Source organism: Pelophylax lessonae (genome assembly GCF_965119305.1).
Source record: "Pelophylax lessonae genome assembly, chromosome: 3".
NCBI classification, from domain to species: domain Eukaryota; kingdom Metazoa; phylum Chordata; class Amphibia; order Anura; family Ranidae; genus Pelophylax; species Pelophylax lessonae.
Window position 1 is genome coordinate 224,671,169 of NC_138770.1, and position 14,863 is coordinate 224,686,031.

A 14,863-nucleotide genomic window follows, 5' to 3' on the forward strand; every position below is an offset into this window, starting at 1 on the left:
TAATTCATATAAGCCTTGTAACAGTTTCCTTAAAGGGTTACTAAAGTAAAAAAAAAAAAGTTTAATTTAAATAACAAACATGTCATACTCACCTGCTCTGTGCAGTTGTATTGCACAGAGCAGCCCAGATCCTCCTCTTCTCAGGTCCTCCGGGTTCCTCCTCTTCTTCATGTGTCCCCCCCCCCTCTTACTCTTCCTTGCTTTTGGTTGACAGCAGTAGGAGCCAATGGGTCTATTTTCTCCAATCTTTCTCTTCAAACAGGGGGGAGGGGCAGAGCAATAGAACCCGTTTTTAACTTAATGCAAGGAATTCATTAACCACTTGCCGGCCATATACAGTACATATACAGCGGCAAGGCGGCTCTCCAGTGCAAAATCATGTACCTGTACGTGATTCTGCGCTTTTGAGTCTGGGGTGCGCACGCGCAAAGCGGGCGACCCGGTCCAGCTGTAATTGGACACAGCGGGAGTCAATCAGCAGAACCCACCAATCGTTTGGGACAGAAGGAGAAACAAGGCAGATGGCCGTTCTGTGAGAAGGGAAGGTAGTGATCCTGTGTTTCTGCCAAGCAGAAACACGGATCTCTGCCTTCCAACAGTACAAGCACCTCCCCCACAGCTAGCAAGCACTCCCTAGGAACACATTTAACCCTTTGATCGCCCCTGATGTTAGCCCCCTTCCCTGATCGCCCCTGATGTTAGCCCCCTTCCCTGCCAGTGTCATTAGTACAGTGACAGTGCAAATTTTTAGCACTGATCACTGTATTAGTGTCACTGGTCCCCAAAAAAGTGTCAAAAGTGTCACGGGGTGTCCGATTAGTCTGCCGCAATTTTCGCAGTTAGGCTATAAGTTGCTGATCGCCGCAATTACTAGTAAAATAAATAAATAAAAATTCCATAAATATATCCCATAGTTTGTAGACGCTATAACTTTTGTGCAAATACACTTACTGGAATTTTTTTTTTACCACAAATATGTAGAAGAATACATATTGGGTTAAAGAAATTCGATCTTTTACATTTTTTTATTGGATATGTTTTATAGAAGAAAGTAAAAAATATTGTTTTTTTTTTTTTTTCAAAATTGTCAGTCTTTTTTTTTGTTTATAGCGCAAAAAATAAAAACTGCAGAGGTGATTAAATGCCACCAAAAGAAAGCTCTATATTTGAAAAAAGGACATAAATGTCATTTGGGTACCTCGTCGCATGACTGCGCAATGGTCAGTTAAAGTAACACAGTGCCCTATCGCAAAAAATGGCCTGGTCATGAAGTGAGGTAAGATTTACGAAGGTCAAGTGAGTAAGGTAAAAAACATTTTTAGCTTTAGTCTCACTTTAAGGCTTTCAACACATGCAACATATTCAGGTAGTTTTTGTTTGCACCACTTTAAGAATGTGCCACAAATTCAGTAAGAATTACTGCCATTTCACAGATAAGGAATCTGGTGGTATTTAGGACCAACCAAGTTGGAGTACAGAGATACAACTATGCTCAGAGTGGGGCATAGTTGCACTGGGATGCTGGTATGAATGTGACAGCTTCCCACACAGGGCTTGTGGGTTGCTAGAACACCAGTGGCCATCAGCATCCTAGCAACCAATACCATATAGCTGGCAGCTGGCAGATTTCCCATCATCCCCATCAGGCTTTGGCCACTCAAGAGCTCAACTCCATGCCTGTTGCACCTGTTTATATGGCAGTCGCAGAGGCTGTCAAAGAGCCACGCTGAGCAGGCATTACTGAGCTGCACTGTGGACAGAGGAGTTTCTGCTACGAACACTCAGGCCTCAGTGCCAGCCATCACCATGTCTCCTGCAACAAATGTACAGTATGTACCTGTTTCCAAATGCCATTTGTTGTGCTGAGGAGCAAAACAACTTTCTTTATGAATCCCAATGAATGTTTCTTGGTGGTCTGTACGATATCTGACCATATAATACCTCCCACTTTACTCTTCCTGCCATATGTTAGTTCTCAGCGCTGACTTTTGCTAGTTTTCAGCTAATAGCTCTTGATACCCAAGTACATAAAAATTCTCAAAATAAGTTTCACAGCATATTGTTATTTATCCTACCCTACTCAATGGCATCTGTTTAAAAAATGATAAATACTCGCGCCTAGGTACAGTATTGTAAGTGGGAAGCAGCAAGTAATCAAGTGCACTATATAATATAGTGATCTAAAGCATGTGAGGTAAAAAGTACTGCACTACCCTATGTGTATAAAACAATATAGTGCTGATAATCTCATACAAAATGTAAAGTGCTCTTTAGATACCATACATCAAATATTCAAAAAGTGCATGTGCATGTGTACAAAAAACAAAATGTGACAATATAAAGTGCATAAATGTTGTAGTGACTGGTCAATTATAAATATTGGACAATATGTATCATATACAAATTAGTGACAATCCGTGATGCTAGGACGAAAAAGTGCAAATGTGCTGGAATAGTCTCTTGAGTGCAGTTGACGGTAGGTGATAAACTTCAGTGACCCTTCACTTCACCACACAGTGCCAAAGGTAAGGTAGCTCACTTACCAGATGTTGTGGATTCTTGTGGCGTATGCCAGCAGGAATCTATATGCGCTTAATTTGCTGCTCCTCTGTGAGAATGGACGATCTCCGTGGGATGCTGGTATGCACTCAGAACAGAAGAAAAGAGGGGCTCCTCATAGTGTAAAAAGGTAACGACCTTTATTAGTGCATTTCACACGAACATCTATGTTAAAATGGCAATCTCCATATAAAAGCATCCATTTAAATAGTCCATAAAAATCACTGCAGCAGTAAAACTTTCATCACTCCAAATAGAAATAAAAAACGTGGGTGTCACAGCAAAAACAAACCGTAATAGAGTCAAAGGTTTCCAACCGCTATTGAGCTCCTGTATAGCCTCGCGGCCAGTGTAACAGGACGCTGCTGGCTCTTTCCGTGAGTTGCGCCGTACCCAGAAGTGGGAACTCGGCGTGCGGTCCAGCTATCTGCTCAAAGCGAGGCAACGTGCGTACCAACTTGACGCGTTCCGTCAGAGATGTGACGTCTTCGGAACTTTTTGAATATTTGATGTATGGTATCTAAATAGCACTTTACATTTTGTATGAGATTATCAGCACTATATTGTTTTATATACATAGGGTAGCGCAGTACTTTTTACCTCAATGGCATCTGACTTCTTCCATTGCTTGAACTTGATAATACAGGTGTTCACGACAACTTTGGCAGAGGGGAATTAAACGATTTATCAAATGCATTTTGTGGGTTTAAGATACCCCACTTCTTCAGGTTTTAAAAAAAATACATTTAAATAGACAATAACCAATTAACGTCTAGAAGGTTTACCCCCTTTCATGAGCAGGCTATTTTTACTAAATGGCACTGCGTTACTTTAACTGACAATTGTGCGGTCATGTGACATTGTACCCAAATAAAATTGATGTCTTTGTTCCCACAAAGAGAGCTTTCTTTTTGTAGTATGTGATCACCCCTGCTGATCCATCACTTGTAGTGGAATAAGTCGTTCATATAAAGGTTTCCCATGTGCAGAAAAAGTATGCGGTTAAGCAAAGAAAGCAGCAGCTTAATAAATAAACCCACTGCAAAATCCTATTTATCAAAAATAAAATGTGCTGAATGGAAAAGTCTAGTGCTGAAACAGAATACCAAATAGGAGTCCAATGTAAAATTAAACATCTCAAGCTTTGATAGAGGAGTTCAGCGCAGTGGAAAAGCAGCAACACAAATTTTGTGCCGCTATAACTTTTTCATTGCTGGGTTTATGAATCTGCAAACACCCAAGACACCAGCAAGTCTCCTCCCATATAAACCAACTGGAATGGATTGGCAAAGCAAAATGAAACAGAAGCTAGAAAGCAGCCAGTTCGGGGGACTGTTGGTGTGATTTTCTTTAAAATCTAACAAAACAGAAAGGGAGCTTTGAAGTCTAATCTGAAATATTGGCATTCAATGTAGTGAAACTGGGGCATCGTTTGAATTCAGATGGGAATGTAAAAAAAAAAAAAAAGCACTTTTAATTGTATTGTTCTGCCAACGAGAATTGCAAATTTTACTGACAATACATCAGAAACAAAAGTATCAGGAATGAGCCTAAAATAAAGGTAAAACAGAGAAGTGATTCAGCTGCTGGTGGTGTTACACAAATTTATTTCAGCTTAGTAGTCTGTGACGTACAGAGCATTTATTTATAAATGGAATCACAAAAAAGCACAACTAAATGATGTGGGGGCAGTTGATTTTGACACAAAACATGAAAGGTTTTTGTAAATGGCAATGCTATGAGATAACCGGGAGGATTCCTGGCTAAAATTCAGGGCCCATTCAGACCTGCCATCTCTATCACACTGTGGGGGAGATTTACTAAAACTGGAGCACTCAAAATCTGGTGCAGCTGTGCGTGGTTGCCAATCAGCTTAGAAATTCAGCTTGCTCAATTAAGCTTTGACACTAAAACCTGGAAGCTGATTGGTTTCTATGAAGAGCTGCACCGGATTTTGCACTCTCCAGTTTTAGTAACTCAACCCCTATGTGTTAAAGTGGAACTTTATTCTCTCAGTGAGCATTGACTATTTAATCCTTATGCTGCTAGCCTAAAGGCCCATACACACGATAAGAAAATCTGGAGGGAAGTTTCGTCCGACGACCGATCTGTCGATTTTCAGATTGTTAGTATGGAGCTTTTGACAGCCGACTCCGACTTTTCGGGCGAAAAAATCCTGATGTGCAGGCTATAAAATTTTTGTTGTCCGTAATACAATGTCTGACTTTTGTCTCATTAGTACAGATTTTGACGGAAAAAAATCTTAAGAGCAAGACTAGGCATGCTCAGAGATGAAAGAACACTTACAAAACAATCCAGCACATGACATCACTTCTGAAGTAGAATTCTGTCGTAGGGGAAAATTCGTATGAAAATAACCTCTTCACTTTCCACATCAGACTAGCATGCCACAAAAAACGGACGACAGATCGTTCGATAATCTGATCGTGTGTACGGGGCTTTAGTTAGTTGCTTCCTGATTTCTGGCCAAAACTAAAATGATGTCATACATCCCAGGAGTCTTGGTGGGCTTTTTATTCTTTTATCTGGTGAAGGGAAGGAGGGACTTTCTCAGCTAAGCATGCCTCCTGTATACATGCCTCCTGTCTGATTACAAAAAGTAAATGCTACATCAATTATCTGCCCTTTCCAAAAAATGGCAATGGCTCGGAATGCTAGGGGGTGTTTTTCAAAGTGATCTAAACAAAAAATCTAAACAAAAAAAAGCATGGAGAAATGGGTGGATGGCCATTGCTATTAATAATACAAATGAATTAAATTAAATTAGCATTTTCAGTTAGTAGCAGAGGTGGGGGACTTGAGTCACATGACTTGACTTAAGTCAGACTTAAGTCACCAGTTTGAGGACTTGAGACTTGCTTGACTAAAATTAAAAAAAGACTCGACTTGACTTTGACTTGGTATTCATGACTTGAGACTTGACTTTGACTTGAGACATATGACTCGAAATGACTTTACTTTTTTAAGTTATTAAATATTTGCATTTTCTCAAGATGTGTTAAAGCAAAATGAATGTGCCTGTTATGTTTCTGACACCACGGTCACTTAAAACACCTCAGTGTGTTCTGATTTTTAGGACAATGGCTGTTTAACAATGGAAATACTTACCATGTTTTTAGTGACTGTGGTGTTGAAACATGACCGGACGAAGGATTTTGAGCAGTTTGGGCATTCAAAGTGTTTCTTTAATATGCCAAGAATAAATCACTAAGCAGTTTTGTTAATGTTGAAAATAAAACACAACCTTTCCTGACCACTGACTTTTAACTGATTTAAAGGTGAAAATTGAGGTAGATCAGTATTTTGACTTGATTTGTAACTTGACCAAAATAAATTACTTGACTTGCTTGACTTCTAGCAGGGACTCGACTTGCCTTGCTTGCTTTTCGCCAAAGTAACTTGGGACTTGCTTGAGACTTGAAGGTTAAGACTTGAGACTTGCATGTGACTTGCACATGTGTGACTTACTCCCATGTCTGGTTTGTAGTATAGTCTAGTTCCACTTTAAGGCAGTGTCAGTAGACTTTTTGGTCTGCTCTGCTGTGTTGGACCATCATTCATTTCAATAAACGAATGAATGACTAACACAGCAGAACAGACCGAAAATTGGACATGCACCATTTTTTGGGTGCATTTCAGTGCTACAGAAGCATGTTACCATGCGCGTGGAGTGTGTTGCAATTCAAGTGTGTCAGAAATGTGTTAGGTTATTGAATTGGGGTGCCATTGACAATAAATAGTAATTCAATGTGCTAATACACTTAACAGGTGTTAAAGTGAGTTGCATTAATGCATGCTACCTGGAGAAGAATAAGCCCTCAAACAGCTTTAACGCAGCAACATCAGGGCTTAATATGACATACTTAGGGGTGTTCAAATAGATTGTCTATGACACTCTTTAGAATTCTATCATGCCTCCACATGACAAATGTCAGTGTGGAAAAACAGATATACCCATTTAAACAGGTGCATGAATCTGGGGCAAGTACCACGTGTGGAGGCGCACTGAAACCAAAATATTCATATGAACACTCTGTCCTCAGTGTAGCTCCAGCTCTCACAAAGACAGCACAGCAGACAAAGAATTTTTGAAGTTGGTGGGGCAGGGGCAGAGCCTGACCTAAATTCATAAACACTAGTTCCTCATCAGGTCTACTCCCCTTGTGATTGACAGTAGGCAGTGGGTGAATCTATTACCAACGGATAGCCTGCTATTGGCTATGGAATCTGCCTACTGACTGCTGTCAATTACAAGGGGAGAGCGAACCTGATGGGGAACTAGTGTCTCAACTTCCCAACCAGGCTCCGCCTATTATTAGTGTCACTGGTTGCTAGGGGACTGTCAGCTGTGAAGCCTGCAGCTTCCTTAAAGCAAAAGCTAAACCTACCAATTTAGCTGTTTCCTAAAATAGTTACAGTTACTTGCATGCTTTTGTTGGCTCTCAACTAAACTTTCAAACCATCAAATCGCATGTGATCACAAATGCAGCACCATGGCAACTGCAGTTCAAACAGGCTAAGATTGCAGCTTCCTTGGCTTTAAACAATAGGAGAGTTAATTCTGATTTAAAATACATTCACGGGTGGGGAGAGGTTCTTTGCAAAGTGCAAGCAAGATTTTCTTATCACTAATGCTGGGGCTATGCTCCTGACACTCATTAGAACAGAAGAAGATACTTTGATAAGCAGCAAAATGCTTTCACCACTACATAACAAGTCCAGCTGAATGTGATTAAAATGGAACTGTAGTTAAAAAAAAAAAACTATGCAACAGGCAGACTTTGTAATACAGAAGAGACATACTAGAGCTTGGTAGAGGTCACATACCTGCTGGATGAACTGTGAAGTGGAGAGTGGCTTCATCCTCAGAAGTGGAACTTCATCTGTTCTGTGAAAGCTGTCACAAAAAAGATTGGCTGGAAAATTGTATAAAGTCTTCTTAACATCACTTTTCTAGCAGTAGGTCTTTTTACAACTACCTGCACCTAATTCAAGCAATCATTTGTGCCAGTTTCTGTAGCTTTACCAACTCAGACAATTAATTCAGGTACTTCAGTCTACCACCACTGTGGCAGCAACACAATAATAAAGAATTACCACCAATTTGCAGATTAGGAAACTGGTAGTGGTTAAGATCAGTTCTAGGCTGGTGTACAGGGATACGCCGGTGCATTGCTGTGCTGGGAAGCTGTTATTATTGTAACAGCTTCCCGCACAGGGCTCTATCCCCCAGCCGCATTCACCAGCGAAAGCTAAATGTCAATAAAGAGGTTGGTGACGCTGGTGATGTAATTTTTCAAATATGGCAATGTCCATATTTAGCAGGAAGTAAAAACAATGTGGGACTTTATATGAGATGCCCTATTTGAGAGCCGTTTTGTACACTTTTGACTCTACATACTTGCCTGATGCACACGGGCCTCGCTCCCTCAGTTCCTAGGCTGGACACACCCCCGGATAATCTGTTAACCCCAAAAACAATTGATACCTTATTGTAAGTTACACCTTTGATAGGTTGTTTAGGCCTATGTGCCGATTGGACGTATATAAAAGAGATATGCTCAAGTATGTATATCTCTTTAGATTATTGAATTATGCCTACTCCTGATAAAGTGAATGTTTTCGTGAAACGCGTTGAGTTAAATACAGGCAAATCCATCAATTACAAGTGTTTACTATGTACCTTTGTTTCATGACCTTATTATATGTCTATTATGTACCAGAATGTACCAGGATAACATTGTATTACTTTGTACTATTGTCTTAGACCATCTATACCCATATGTGTATCATTCATGTTTACCCCATTACCATGGGTTACATGCTTTTAGTGAGCACTTTGGTTTTATCAAAATTTGGTCTATAGACTTTTAATAAACATATGATTACATTTATATCTATCTGGTCTCTCTTATCATGTATTCATAATCTATTTCGCAGCTGGTCACACCCCATATAAAGTCCCACATTATTTTTACTTCCGGCTTCATTGCATACAGGGATGGATTCCTCCCCCATGTTCTAATGTCCATATTTAGGAAATGACTTGTGTTACTAGGTGGACAGAGTCTGATGAAAAACTAAGAAACTAGTTCCCCATTAGATTTGCCTTACTTTTGACAGTGCGTGGTCTTATGCCCCATACACACGTGCAGATTATCTGCAGACTTTTGTCTGCAGATTTACCTTTTCTATGTAGTGCAAGGGCCTGCCGGATTGCATACAAATTGAAAGTGTTTAGGTTTGACCTCATATTATATGGTTTTGGTAAGTCTGCAGACAAAAGTCTGCAGATAATCTGCACGTGTGTATGGGGCATTACTTTTGATTGACAGCACACAGCAGTGGGCAGATATATAAGCCTCTATTGGACTGAACACAGCTATGGATCTAAAAAAAAAATAAAAGGGTGAATTGGATCAAAGGACCCAGACCACCAGGCGGCGCTGATAAATCATATATACATGGTAAATCTGAATCATTCCCTATTAATTGGACTTGTTTATAGAGCATTTACAGAGCATTTATAGACATATTTATTGTTGTACTATAATTTATCCCAATACTGCAAATTCTATTTATTGTGTATTTTATTTTATTTTGTTTTTGGATTTAATATCATGGGTGTCCTTGGAATATAGTTCACATTCAGATTTACCATGTATATATGATTTATCATCGCCGCCTGGTGGTCTGGGTCCTTTGATCCAATTCACACTTTTATTTTTATTGTCATTATTTGTTAGGTGGCTCAGTACTTAAGGATTATCTTTTACATCATTGGCGCAGGGTGGAGACTTCTTGTGAATCTCATAGGTTGTTCTTCCTTTGTTCTATAACAGCTATGGATCTGCCCACTGCTGTGCCCTGTCATTCAACAGCAAGGTGGAGCTGATGACAAGCTAATCTCCCAGCTCCCCATCAGGCTCCATCTCTCCCTACTACAAAACCCCACAGCCATGCACCTGTGTATTGGGTGCAATGGCCGGGAAGGGAGGGAGCACACTAAGGAAGGAGTGTCAATTATGGCTTCAACAGATATTGTACCTGTCTCTGACAGGTGCAAACTTCAACAATTTTAGTGCAGAAGTCCGACAGAACTGTAAAGGGTGTTATAGACACTGACAGTGTATCTGTTAGTTTACTTTCCTTTTTAGAAGCCCACCAAAAGACGTCTACCCAGGAATCACACTCCTAGACAGACATATGCAGATGCTTTAACTGTATAAAGTACATGAGCTGACCAATTGTCCCTCTGGAGCTGGCCTAGCAACTTACTAGAGACAGACCACTTTAATTAATACCTATTTTCTCATGAACAACACTTCAAGCCCCCAGACCCTTTTCACAATGTGAGTATCTTTTAAAATTTTCATTAGAATACAACTTGCTTGCCTACAGACACAGGAAAGAAACAGATTTTATTTAAACTCAGATTGAGAATCTATGAATTAGAAAATCAAAGAAATCCTACTATAACATTAGCAGCTAAAACTACAGGAGTCAAACAATTCCATTCCTCCTGTCAATTGTCTGATGCAGAGAGGGACTGCGTGGTCTAAACAGCGCTTTTATCTTTATGGTAATAAATGCTCTCCACAATTCCCTGTCAGTTACAGAAACAAGCTGCTGGTGACCTAATTTATGCAATACAGAATGCCTCAGGTACTATTAAAGAAGAAATTCCAGGGAGATTTTCATACCTTTACTGAATTTAACCCTGAGATGGATCTACCATCAGACCTCCAAATCAACATGCTGGTCATTTTTAAACACTTGTTTTCTCCCTATATTGTCTAAAGTTTAGTTGGATGATTTGATGCATCAATAACTGAGAAGGATATATTGTCTGTACATAAATGGTTGCAAATTAATAAAGACCTATATACAGTATCTCACAAAAGTGAGTACACCCCTCACATTTTTGTAAATATTTTATTATATCTTTTCATGTGACAACACTGAAGAAATGACACTTTGCTACAATGTAAAGTAGTGAGTGTACAGCTTGTATAACAGTGTAAATTTGCTGTCCCCTCAAAATAACTCAACACACAGCCATTAATGTCTAAACTGCCGGTAACATAAGTGAGCAAAGTTTCATGGTTCATTATTATGACAGTTTCCCACAAACAGCCCTATACCCAGCCCCATTTAGCTGTCAGACCAGTCGATTCCTGGACCGACAGCTAAATGATGACAATGGGGCCAAAGATAGTGGTGATGTCATTACCTAAATACGGCATTGTCCATACAAAAACCGATATTGGACTGGGAATCTGCTATGGATCTGCACACTGCCTTGCTGCACTGTCAACAGCCAGGCAGAGATGAGAAACTAGTCTTTCAGTTCCCCATCAGACTCTGCCTACTCCTACTACAAATCTCATCGCCCATGCGCCTGTCAGTGTAATGGCCACAGTGGCCAGGAAGGAAAGAGTGTAGAGTCCATGACATGAATCAACATCAAGCACCAAAAATTTTAATTCTAGTTTTAATTCTAGAGGTTTCTACGACAGCCATTTAAAATAGGCATAGAGGGTCTGGTGCAAAACATTTTTCCTGAAATTCATAAAGAGTGTTTTAGACACTTTTTAGAAATGTGTCTCTCATCTTTGCAACAAATGGCACAACTTGGGATAGATTTATGTAACTGCTGGTAAGCTGTGTATGAATCTATTGCAGAATTGCCTTAGACAGAATTTTGTCTCCAACATAACTCAATCCAGTATCGAAGAGATCTTGTTTACATCCACTTTTCTTATCACCAGTATTGCAGTAATGCCTAATGCAGTTGCAGTCATAATGGCAGAATATAAAAGTGTCGCACATCAATGTCAGGTGGCGGTTTGCCCATTCATGGACCAAGTGTGGGCAGTTCTGGTGTGATGCGTTACTTACGGACCTCAATGCAATTAGTGGATTGATGATTACAGTGGATCCCTTAATTTTGCCTTTGGGTACCTGTGATAATATCTTTGATAATATGGCTACATGTTAACCTCTAACATCTTATGTGGAGATCTGTGGTGAATGCAGTTCTACCTTTCTATAAACTTAGTAACATAGGATGTAACTGCTCCAAGAGATTCAATAAAATCTGGATGGCTTGAGTAGAGGCTAGAGATCTAACAATATAATGTAGCAAACTTTTCATTCACCATTTACTGCTTTTGGTCCTGTCTAGACCAACACAATGAAATTCCATGTTCAGAGCAAAGGTTTTATGTGCCCCCCCCCCCTCCCATCTCTTTTCAACCTCCTCCCCTTTACTGTTATTATTCTCTCCTTATCTCCATCCCCTGCCCCACCCCCCACTTCTTCCTTTTTTCTCTTCCTTCGCTCCCCCAGCCACCTTCCCAGGTATATTCAATTCAAGTGTCTGCCCCAATGCCTTTATGCATCGTTTGCATTCCATATGTGATATTGTTTACTTTACGGGTACTCAAACTACCTGTATACTTTTCTGATTGTAAACATGTCGTTTGTATACTATGTTGTGCCTATTTCAGCTCATCCTTATGTGTCTATTCTATAGGCCACCGATATTGTTTTTATATATATTTATGTATAATCGATAAAAAATGTTTCAAAAAGAAAAAAAGTGTTGCACATAGGAACTAACTGAGTTTGTTGTATGTAGCAGGAATAACAAGAAATCTTTATAATACAGCCATAACGCCATAAAAATGTTGCAAATGATGTGTTGCATTACCCTCATTGTGTTAATAAAAATTCTGCAGAGTGAGGCACTATTTGATTGGGAAACCAGGACTCTAAGTTCTGTATCTTAGTTAGCCTACTATGAAGTTTAGGTCAAACACCGCCACAGCTCTTTTGTGTAACACAGTGAAATTGTAGTTATGAATATTCACCAAATATTCACCAAATATTCTGAGCTGAAATGTGGTACAAGATAAACTTATGGGGAAGCAATTGGACCATACCATCTCACTCACTAGAAATAATACACTATTTCAGTGTTAATGTTTTCAATATAATCCAAAATGTGTTATAAATTATTTTAAATTCACCAAATAAATATTTTTGACAAGCTCTTATTCCAGAACTGAGGAATGTTTTGGCAAACTGTAATGTTATAATGGAATATACCATAATGGAATGCAATATTGGAACTTATCAACCTACCTACCAGGTTTTCCTATGATAATCTCTCCAATAAAACGTAATTTTTGTTCTAAAAAGGCATTCCTTTGTTTTAATGGGTTCCATAGCTTGTAATGTAATTGCTTTATGCCTTTGGATTACTTTTAGTGCCTTAACTGCATGTGAGTGAACTTTATAGTGAAGTCAACCTGAGCAGCACATTGAGACTCTAAAATGGCTGCTGTATATGAATAAGTTGGTGTTATGTGAGCACAAACACCATGATTTATTTGATCACTATACTGCAATGTCATTATTGATTGAATTCTAGATTGGTCTATCTTGCTCTGTAACTTCTTCTGTTTCATTAAGTCCTGCAAATTGAAAATGGGGATGCAATATAGTAACTGCTTGTTATGATTTAGGTGGGCAATTGATTTGAGTATACAGATGGTGGCAGTGTATTTCTCTATTGTCTTGCAGGCATGTTTCATTCTTTTTTGCTTTTGGAGTTTAACTGAATGATCTAAGTAAAATCCACTGTATGAGTGCACAACAGAGTTTGCCAGAGGTGAGATGTTTACCTGAGTACACAAGCAGTGGCAGTGTGTTTTCTATTGCCTTATAGGGCTCTGGCCATATGCAGTGCACACCAATAAGGAGTGGAAATTCATAGTGTCTCTGTTTTTTGCTTTATGGATGTTCTGACCAGATGGGTGTGTGAGGATCAGTTACATACGCTTCAGATTGATGCTTAACAACATTTTTTGCATGTTGAAGGCTAGGGATGAGCTCAGGTGTGTTCGGATCCTAGTGTGAACCCACGTGAACGAGCTTGTCACCAAGTTGTCACCTGTACTGAAGCAATCAGGGCATTCCCCGTTCCACATTTACACACCTGTGCCCATCCCTAATGAAGGCTTGACATTTTGATTTTTGTACATCTGTGGCCCCCAATAAAAGTGGTCATGGCGCTGTAAAATTCCCCAAATAAATATTTGGAGACTTGGAAGTGCCACTTCAAGGAGACTCACACACACACCTATTTTATATAAAGATATAAAATAACATTTTATTTAGACATAGAGATGATACAATAAAATATCTTTAAACTAATATATGCACTTGTTAAATATCTATTTAAAGCAGTTTTCTTCCACATAATTATTTGCCCTGTGTTACCTCATTGGTCAGCTATTTCCTATTGTGTACCATGTCATTTGCTTTCAGTTTATTATAGCAAGATCAACTGACAGGGTACAAGCAAAGTTCAATCATTTTCACAGTACATATACACAGTTTTTTCAGTAATTGTATAAAATGCATCTATAGAAATATACCACAGTGAATCAGTTTTTGCCAATATAAACAACTCATATTGTGATCATATGGCATCTTTCCAGATCCCTAAAGCTATTTGGAGTGACTATGGTGAGCTGTGCCAGGGGCATTGTCAGCCCCACAAGCATGTAAGTGATGATCCATATTAATGCCATGTAATCACCATATGAAAGATTGACCGCCATAGTAAGAGGAGAGACAGAGTACATGGTTTGTGTTTTTCGATTATAAGAAAAAAACAGTATATAATAAAGTAATGTTGTTGATAAAAGATATTGTCAACTAATCCATATCAAAACTTTAAAACATTCAGAATGTGAAGGATCCAATGTTCAGTGAAGTATTACAGTCCAGAGTGTCCAATTCATATCACAATTCATCTAACATTTAGTGCTCAGTGCTCCATAAATAAAGGTGTTATACATCATTAACAATGCCCCCTGTTACAAACACACGTTTCCATGCTACAGTCCCTTTTAATGTATAAAGTGCTTAGTGTTATACCCAGTTAATTCAATTATAACGTTCAATAAATGTGCACCCCAAAATGCAGTGCCTCTTCTTCAGCTGTGACACTCTTTCCTTGTATCCATCTCCACACCAACAAGCACTAACCAACAGTATGACCCCTTAGATTTCAAATGGGCCAAATAGAGCTTTTTCCCCCCAAGGGAATCAATCCACAGAAATCTTCTTCCACAGCTTCTCCTTAGTATGTTTCAATAAACATCGCTGCAGGAAGAGATAAAAAGGCCAACATGGCATAAAACCCTTTTATTTGTAAAGATACATAAAACCAATAGGAAATACACAAACATTCTGTTATGCTATTACC